Raw genomic sequence first — 10019 nt, 5'->3', positions numbered from 1 at the left:
TACACCAGGCCGCTCTGAGAAGTATCACGTGACGACCAGTGTACATGCGGGAGGTGCGTGCCCTATAACCAATTAACTGGATTGAAGGCGAATATCACCGCGATAGTTTTCAAACTATGCGCAAAGGCGCTTAACTGGTATTCTACAATGTGTAACCAAAGAATAATGCCCGAGTGGCAATCTATACATTGATAGAAAGAAGCATCACGACACGAGGTCTAGCCAGGCAGGAAAAGCCTGTGCTTACATTTAGCAACACTAAACAGACAAAACACTACCAATCTAGCCTTAGCATTGACAGTAAAAAACAACAAAATATCGATTCTTACTTGTAAAGACGCACACAGAACAAAGCAGTTGTATCAAGGCAGGTTGTAAGTCCGTGCTGTTAACGTACACTACTGACAAAAGTCTCTGACAGAATGCTACCCACGTGCAGCGATCCTGAGTCAACTTGTGATTGGCTAAGAATCCAGGTGAAGCAAGGCGTCTTCCAGTAGGAGAGAGAGAGTCACAGTAAAGTGTGTGATGCTTAGCGGCCACAAGGGGGCCTTTTTTACAGTACAAGTTTATAGACTGAAATTACAATTTGATAATCATACAAACAGTAAGTAGAGTGTTTTACAATCCATGTTTCAAATTATGTGTTAAATATGTTTCATGAATAATGTCTCAAAGTATTGATTAACTTTCTGCAAGAGGATAATGTTATGTCCCCACAACACAATCATATATATTCAGATTCAGTGGTTGTATATTATAGTTTTTTAATAATTTAATTAGCATATATCAGATTACTGTAAGAGAAAAAAGTCAGTCTGGTGAAGTGAAGACTCACTTTCCTCCTCACTCACAGATCTTGAGGTTCATCAGACACTGGTTCACTGTGAGCTCTTGGACAACATGCAGTCAGGACATATCACAGCCAAGGGTGCTACAGGAGGATCCACTGTAGTTGAGCTGCGATTTCTTAATAAGAAGACAGTTTTCAGTTCTTCGTTCAAGACAGTGAAACGATTTGAAACATTTCTCCAGATCATTATGAACAAACTTACTACTCACTTTGCATGAAAACTCTGAAGGCTAACCTTAAAATGAGAAGAAATCAAGTCAATAGAAAAAGGTAAGTCAAAAGCACATTTTCATCAGCATTCTTTGATGAGCAAATAAACAGAATTATTTATAATATACTGTACATTCAACATACATTCAGCATAACAAAATGTTTCTGGATCAAATCACCTATAGGTGATACCTCGCCATAAACATATAAACAGAATAATTTCATTTGTTTTGTTTTGTTGTGATATATTACACACATTTTCTTCATGCATTTCAAATTAAGTTTAAAAAAAAGTTTCATAGGTAAAAAATGTGTTTAACTTATAAAGATAAGAGCAAATCGGGAACACACACACACACACACACACACACACACACACACACACACACACACACACACAAAGCATATTTTAAAAACTTCATTATAAATGTACATTTTGTATCATATTAACAGCAATAAGATATTCCTGTTGTCACTGCCTGGCTTTGTCGTGGTAACATTCCATGTGAAGCTAATGAGGAAATGACGTGATCTTTCATTTCTCCCTTTTTATAGTTAAAGGGGGGGTACAATGGTGTTTCATGTATTCAGAGTTGTTTACAGTGTTAAAGAGATAGATTCTCATGCTAAACATGGGCAAAGTTTTAAAAAAACGGAGACGAATAACGGAGAATTTCTATGCTGAAAATCTTACTTCCGGGTTGGTACAAGTTTCGGCTGGTTTTTTTTAGATCGTGGATCTAATGACGTAGATCAGAGTGCAACTCCTTATATGAGCATTTCTCTCGGAAAAGCTCGCCCGCGAGCACGTCGACCAGAGGAGAGCGAGACCGCGCACATCAACGCGCTTCAACAGGAAATCATCGGCAGCGCTGCATAGGATTTGTTCAAGAATGTCTCCAAAAAAGTGTGTATTTGGATGTGAGGGAAAGCTTACCGTGTTCAGTTTTCCAAAGAACCCAGTGTTACAGGAACAGTGGATGCAGTTTGTTTTTCCGGGGCAGCAACGGAAGTGCGGTTGTGTGTTCTGGTCGTTTCAGTGACGAATGTTTTATTAACAAGGCTCAGGTCGACGCTGGATTTGCAAATCGTTTGCTATTAAAACGTGGAGCGGTCCCAGTGATAAAAGACCCCATTCGTAAGTACAACTGGATCAGATTTCTGTCTTTTGCTGGAAATCAAGGACTACCGCTTGACTCTATAGCTCCGCCTCCAGGACCTCGGCTTTTTCCGGAGAGAATCGGAAAGCTGTATTTTTCTTTTTTAAATATAATAAAACTAAACACTTTTTTGAGATATTAAGGATGCACTACTACTCTATAGGTACTCAAGATTAACATGAGATTAGGTGAAACTGTGCATGTTATGTACCCTTTAAATATTTCAAATTATTTATAAATACTTTTAATAAAAAGTAGGCTACGTTCATAACACTAGGCCAATATGTTGTGTTACAGTGAAGGGGGGTGGTGGCTTTGGAGGAGGACGAGGAGTTGGTGAAGGGTTGGTGAGAAGGGAAGGCGAAGGGCTGGTAAAAGCAGGCGGCAGACACCAGGGAGGAGCAGATAGAGGAAGCAGCCAAGGTTGAGATGATGGGCGAAGTGGCCAGGTGGTGTAGACCAAGAGCTCAGTCTGGATGAAAGCCCACAGCAGAGTTGAGGGAGGAGCCAGGATGGAAACTTGGCAGGCGACATCCGGGGGACGACCGACTAAGAGGGAGCCGTAGTCAGAGGACCCCAAAGCACGGGTGAAGAGCCGAAGTTAACGAGCGACATCGCTAGCACTGGAGACCTAGGCGATGCTGTGGTGACGAGTGTCAGATGCGGAGCCAGATTACCCGAGGGTTGAGGCGGAGCTGGTGTGACGGAGGACAAAGACGACGCTGAAGTGAAGGAGGAGCCCACTGAAGCCGTAGGAGTGGGTGAAAGGAGCGCAGAGTATGTCCTGCAAGTCTGTGGCGGAAGCAGAGTGACGACTGACCAAGGGTGCGCCGGTGGGTCGAGGGAAACCCGGTGGGTCGAGGGAAACCCGGTGGAGCCGCAAGACAAAGGGTATCTGGTGGAGACGAAGGAGGGAGGAGCCAAGGCGGAGCCGACAGGTCGACTGGCAAAAGATTCAGGGTGGGAAGCAGTACCTCCGTGTCCCAACCAATCAGTCCTCAGTTTCCAAATCCACCAGAACTCCCTTAGCCACAGATGTCATTGGCTTACACCCCTGGTTAGACTCACTCTGGGGCTCTGGCTCTGGGGCAGTCCCTTCCTCTTCGGGCTCTGGCTCATTCATCACGGTGGACGGTCGCTCTCCGTCTGTGGCTAAAGCGATCTCTCAGCGGTCGAGGGTGGTGAGCTGGGCTCTGGGTCTGGCTGTGTCCTGGATTGGGGACAGATGCTCTCCCTCCAGTTTAATCCAGAGGTGTCTGGGAGGTCAATGGGATGGTGACAGTTGGCCCCAATCCAGAACAGAGATTTGAGGGTCTCGTCATCAAAGGGTGCGGTGGTGGCAAGACAACAATTGCTCAGTGAATGTCAATAACCAAAATACTTTTGGTTTTGTCTTCCATGTACCTCTACAGAAGTTTACTTTAATGTAGTTTACTACTGCTTTCCAAACTCTGACATGCATCATGTTTCCAGGGGTGCATTTATCCCTCTTTTCAACTTTCTTCAACAGTGAAACCGCGAGTCAGACTGATTCAGAAAGCAAACTCAGATTCTGGAGGGTTTCGTGTGAGTTGTTTGGCAACAGGATTTTACCCTCGTCACATCAACCTGACCCTGTTCAGAGATGGACAGCCTGTATCTGATCATGAGATCACTGGAGGAGATCTGCTGCCCAATGGTGACGGGACGTACCAGATGAGGAAGAGTCTGGAGATCAGTGCAGACAAACACAAATACAGCTGCTCTGCCACACACCTCAGTCTGGACAACAAACTGGACATTGAATTAAGTAATGAGGTGTGAAAAAAAGAAAAAGAAAAAAAAAGACAGAACTGTGTTTCTAATGTGTTTGGGATATTTTTAACTTGTTTTTTTATTTTTTTTATTTGATCCTGGTGAACCATTTAAATCAGTGATTCCCTCAGTGCTGATAGTTTTGCCTCTGCTGTTTGTGTCTGGAACTGTCATATATAAATGCTGGAGGAGACTACAAACAGGTAGAACAGGAAGGATCTAAAAAATAAAAATTATCCATTTAGTCTAGTATAGATGTGATGCATTAGAAAAATATATATATTTATTTATGATACAATACTTTATTGCCATTAATAATTCTGCTGTTTTTTTTTTTTTCTGTTTTTTTTTTTTTTTATTCTTTGATGTTATAGCTTCATCTAAAATTGGTTATTCTACTCCTTCAAGTGAGTATTTGGTGTTAAATTTTATTTTATTTTACTTATCTCATAAAATGCTCACTTCTGCTCAGTAATTAAAATTAAAATTAATTTTGTTTTCAGCATCTGAAGAAAGTTTGGAAACAACATCAACACATAAAACACAACAGGAGGCCTCACATCTTTGAACTAGTGATGAATGATCTACCAGGAAGGCTTCTAATATAAAAACAATGGGATTGCCAATATATTTTATTGCAAATATTAATGTTATATATATATGTAGCAGGAAGGGTTATAACCCCTCCTACTTGTTATGATTTGGCCAATGGCCTGGCATCCAGTGCGTATAAGAGCATGGGTTACCGGTTCCTTAGTGTGCGTCACTATCCGGGGCCGTGACGTTACCAGGCGCCCTGCTGCGTTTTGTTGGAGTGCAGTGTCAGGTGTTGCTCGTAAAAAGATCGCTGAAGCTGCTTATTCACTGTCAGTGCTGTTTGCCAGTCTGTGTGCTTTCATTCGGTGTAACACCTTTTTGTTTTGTTTTTAGGCACGCGATAAGGACAGTAGCGGCGTCCTGTATGAGAATTATCTGCCCGTTGCTTCATCATAAACTGCTGATTGCTCTGCTCCTCATCGGCTGCTGTTCTGTTTTATCTGTTTTGTGTTTTGTTTTGTGTTTTGTTTTGTGTTCCATCTCGAGGGAACCGTCTCGAGGGAACCGACTCGAGTGAACTGACTCGAGTGAACTGATGCCACGGTCTTGAGTGAACTGTCTCGAGTGACTCGTCTTGAGTGAACTGTCTCGAGTGAATCATCTGGAGTGAACTGTCTCGAGTGAATCGTCTGGAGTGAACTGTCTCGAGTGAATCGTCTTGAGTGAACTGTCCCGAGTGAATCGTCTTGAGTGAACTGTTTTCAGTAAATTCTGTTCTCAGTGATATGTTTGAGTTTCTCCTCGTTGTTTTTCCTGTTTATTTCTTTAATTGATTTATCTTTTTTTGAATTTGTATGTTTATTTTGGTTTGATTATTGTATTAGTGAATTATCATTTTGTTCTTTTTGCATATCACTGTTTGATGTCTTTCTTTTGTTTGTTGGCAGGGCCTGGGCACCCGGGGGCAGACGAGTGACCATTTAGGTGGTGACGTCCTCACTGTGTGTCGTGGTCTTCTCTGACATGAGTCGTTGAGTGTGTATTAGTGTGTGTGCACTGTGTATAGAGTAATTTTCATAAGGGTGATATCTCGAGACTGCCTCTGTGGGTAAGCCCAGGTTCCTCTGCTGCCAACGATAGAATTAAACAATTGAGATGAGTGTGATTGCTGGTCAATGCCTCTTTTAACTATGAATGTTGCTTAAATAAAATACTTTTGTACGATTACTTATGTCTCTGACTCAACGGTGATTGGGACCTGTGTGTGCCTTAGCTTAGAGGTTATATTAAATTCTTGGGGTGAAATTCCCCAGGTGGCGTAGTCAGAAATTACAGCAATTTGAGTCAAACCACGCCCGCTCTGCCACATTTTGGCGTAGTCGGCAGGGTTATTGCCAGATTGGGTCAGAGACAATAGGCTTTCTGTGTTATATTGTTTGTGTGTTTTTGATTTTTCTCATTTTTGGAAACAGAACAGCAGCTTGGTGTAGGGCAGTTGGCTCCTTCCGGGATGCAGCAGCTACAGGCGCCAGTGACTGGTGTACCCGGGTATGATGCAGCCTTGCCTGGTGCCTCTACTGCTCCACCTGTAGTGCCCCAACCTTCTGGTGCTAGTGCACCGGAACGATTGGTTTTTGTGCCTCGAGAGAGTGGTATATGGGGATCGCTGAACAAGCTTTTTTTTTTATTCGACCACCTGGAGGGGGAAGCCCGAGAGGAGATTTGTTATTGCCCTGAGGTGGAGCGCGGAGATCCCAGTAAGGTCATGAAGCAACGGGAGGGGGAGTCCATATTGGAGTTCTCCTGTGTCCTCATAGGCCCCTCAGAGTGCGTTTCCCACCGCCCTCTGCCATCACTTGTTTCTCAGAGTGTAGCCGTCATGGCAAGAGAACTTGTAACAAGTATCTCATGTGTTTTTTTTGAGTAGCCGTCAAGGCAGAGAACTTGTGTATCACTTGTTTCTCGGTGTGTAGTCGTCATGGCAAAGAGAACTTGTAACCAGTATCTCATTCGTGTTTTTATTGAGTAGCCGTCAAGGCAGAGAACTTGTGTATCACTCGTTTCTCGTTGTATAGCCGTCATGGCCGAGAACTTGAAAGTATCTCATTCGTGTTTGTCGTGTAGTCGTCAAGGCAGAGAACTTGTGTATCACTTGTTTCTCGGTGTGTAGCCGTCATGGCAAAGAGAACTTGTAACCAGTATCTCATTCGTGTTTTTATTGAGTAGCCGTCAAGGCAGAGAACTTGTGCATCACTTGTTTCTCGGAGTGTAGCCGTCATGGCAAGAGAACTTGTAACAAGTATCTCATTCGTGTTTTTGAGTAGCCGTCAAGGCAGAGAACTTGTGCATCACTTGTTTCTCGGTGTGTAGCCATCATGGCAAAGAGAATGATTTGAGTACGATGACGCCTATCCATTGTTCTCTGTAGATTTTAAGTGCGGTGAAGCATATCCATCGCCCTCTGTAAATGATTTTAAGTGTGTTGTCGCTATGATGGCTCCTTTTAAATTTTGTCTCTGTCCACTTTAGGCCCTGGAATTGAGTGGCAAGGGTTTGCTTATCGTCGGGGCGACGATACAGAAGTGAGGGGAAGATTGTAGCAGGAAGGGTTATAACCACTCCTACTTGTTATGATTTGGCCAATGGCCTGGCATCCGGTGTGTATAAGAGCATGGGTTACCGGTTCCTTAGTGTGCGTCACTATCCGGGGCCGTGATGTTACACAGGCGCCCTGCTGCGTTTTGTTGGAGTGCAGTGTCAGGTGTTGCTCGTAAAAAGATCGCTGAAGCTGCTTATTCACTGTCAGTGCTGTTTGCCAGTCTGTGTGCTTTCTGGAGAGTTTAGTATGGACATTTGAGACAGGTAAGGGAGGCATTTGTATGCGACGGTGTCTTGTAAATGAAGTTTTGCTCTGGCTGAGCGGGTAATCTGACTAATCTCTGTTTAACGTAGTGTAAGACCTATCTGCGCTTTCTGCCAACGAGTTTGTCAGAGACATTTGACTCCATCTACCGCATAGTTCGGGGATAGTAATCCCGGGACAGCATGTTTTGTGAGTATACTGCTCGAGCGTGAAGCCAAGGGAGAGGGAATCGCGGTGTAACACCTTTTTGTTTTGTTTTTAGGCACGCGATAAGGACAGTAGCGGCGTCCTGCATGAGAATTATCTGCCCGTTGCTTCATCATAAACTGCTGTTTGCTCTGCTCCTCATCGGCTGCTGTTCTGTTTTATCTGTTTTGTGTTTTGTTTTGTGTTTTGTTTTGTGTTCCGTCTCAAGGGAACCGTCTCGAGGGAACCGACTCGAGTGAACTGACTCGAGTGAACTGATGCCACGGTCTCGAGTGAACCGTCTCGAGTGACTCGTCTTGAGTGAACTGTCTCGAGTGAATCGTCTGGAGTGAACTGTCTCGAGTGAATCGTCTGGAGTGAACTGTCTCGAGTGAATCATCTGGAGTGAACTGTCTCGAGTGAATCGTCTTGAGTGAACTGTCCCGAGTGAATCGTCTTGAGTGAACTGTTTTCAGTAAATTCTGTTCTCAGTGATATGTTTGAGTTTCTCCTCGTTGTTTTTCCTGTTTATTTCTTTAATTGATTTATCTTTTTTTGAATTTGTATGTTTATTTTGGTTTGATTATTGTATTAGTGAATTATCTAATCCCGAAAAGATCCTCCGCCTTTGCACAGACAGCCTTTTCATATAAAACCATTAAACAATGGAATCAACTCCCAGATAGTCTGAAATTATCTGTGGATCTGAATAATTTCTCTCGAAACTTAAAGAATTACATCCTTGATAACCAGCTGTGTCAGCATCAGCTCATTTAAAGTCTACAAATGTAATATTGAAGTAAATGTTTTTGACTATGTTGTATATATTTTAGGATGTTATGGTTTTTTGATTCGTTTTTTATTTAATGTTTTAATATTGTGCACCTGCCCGGGGACTGCAGATGGAAAATAGCTTTTGCCAACTCTGGTACAAAACATCTTTTCGATAGATTAATGTATTTTGTACATTGTCCCTGACAAATAAACTAATAAAATAAAATAAATAAAAAAATCATTTTGTTCTTTTTGCATATCACTATTTGATGTCTTTCTTTTGTTTGTTGGCAGGGCCTGGGCACCCGGGGGCAGACGAGTGACCATTTAGGTGGTGACGTCCTCACTGTGTGTCGTGGTCTTCTCTGACATGAGTCGTTGAGTGTGTATTAGTGTGTGTGCACTGTGTATAGAGTAATTTTCATAAGGGTGATATCTCGAGACTGCCTCTGCGGGTAAGCCCAGGTTCCTCTGCTGCCAACGATAGAATTAAACAATTGAGATGAGTGTGATTGCTGGTCAATGCCTCTTTTAATTATGAATGTTGCTTAAATAGAATACTTTTGTACGATTACTTATGTCTCTGACTCAACGGTGATTGGGACCTGTGTGTGCCTTAGCTTAGAGGTTATATTAAATTCTTGGGGTGAAATTCCCCAGGTGGCGTAGTCGGAAATTACAGCAATTTGAGTCAAACCACGCCCGCTCTGCCACATATATATATATATATATATATATATATATATATATATATACATATATATATATATATATATATATATATATATATATATATATATATACACACACATATATATTAATGTATATAATGTATATGTATTTATATGTATGACCCTGGGCTACAAAACCATTGATGTATGGTTTGTTAGGATAGGACAATATTTGGTCAAGATAGAACTATTTGAAAATCTGGAATCTGAGGGTGCAAAAAAATCAAAACATTGAGAAAATCACTTTTAAAGTTGTCCATTTATGTTCATGATTTTGCTGCATTCACTCACAAAAATATATATTTATATATACTGTACATATATATATATATATATATATATATATATATATATATATATATATATATATATATTTACGGTAGGAAATTTACAAAATATCTTCATGGATCATGATCTTTACTTAATATCCTCATAATATTTGGTACCTGGTCCAGGGTCACACACACACACACACACACACACACACACACACACACACACACACACACATATATATATATATATCTGTTCTTTGACCATGTGTTGAACAAAACAACCTAAACAACACAAAGAACACTGGACAGTTCTCAGATGTTGGTTAAGGTATGCAGGTAAACAAATAAAATATGTCATCTTTTTAGTAAGTGTTTTATTTTGATTGTTTTTTTTTTTACAGTTTTATTCTTTTCATCGACTCACAAGCAATGCACTATTAAGTGAATGTCTGGTGTTTGAAATAATGATTAAAACAGGGCTTTGGCACTCAACGAGAACAGCCTCGATGTATGTCCAGATTACACACTGCCAGAGCGACCAGTGATTCAGCTCACACATCCAATCTGAAACAGACAGCGACGTTACATGATGAATACAATGTGGAAACATCACAAAAACAAAACGAAGCCATATTA

General features: G+C 41.6%; 1 protein-coding gene across 1 annotated transcript in view; it reads left to right on the top strand.

Moving 5' to 3' along the window:
• LOC307151009 (hereditary hemochromatosis protein-like) overlaps positions 1-10019 on the top strand; it is a 62942-nt gene that overhangs the window by 16390 nt on the left and 36533 nt on the right. The gene's annotated exons all lie outside the window — the stretch shown is intronic.

This window comes from Squalius cephalus (genome assembly GCF_949319135.1).
Source record: "Squalius cephalus genome assembly, chromosome: 23".
NCBI classification, from domain to species: Eukaryota; Metazoa; Chordata; class Actinopteri; order Cypriniformes; family Leuciscidae; genus Squalius; species Squalius cephalus.
Note: the sequence above shows the minus strand (reverse complement) of the source record. Positions and strands in the feature narration are given on the sequence as shown.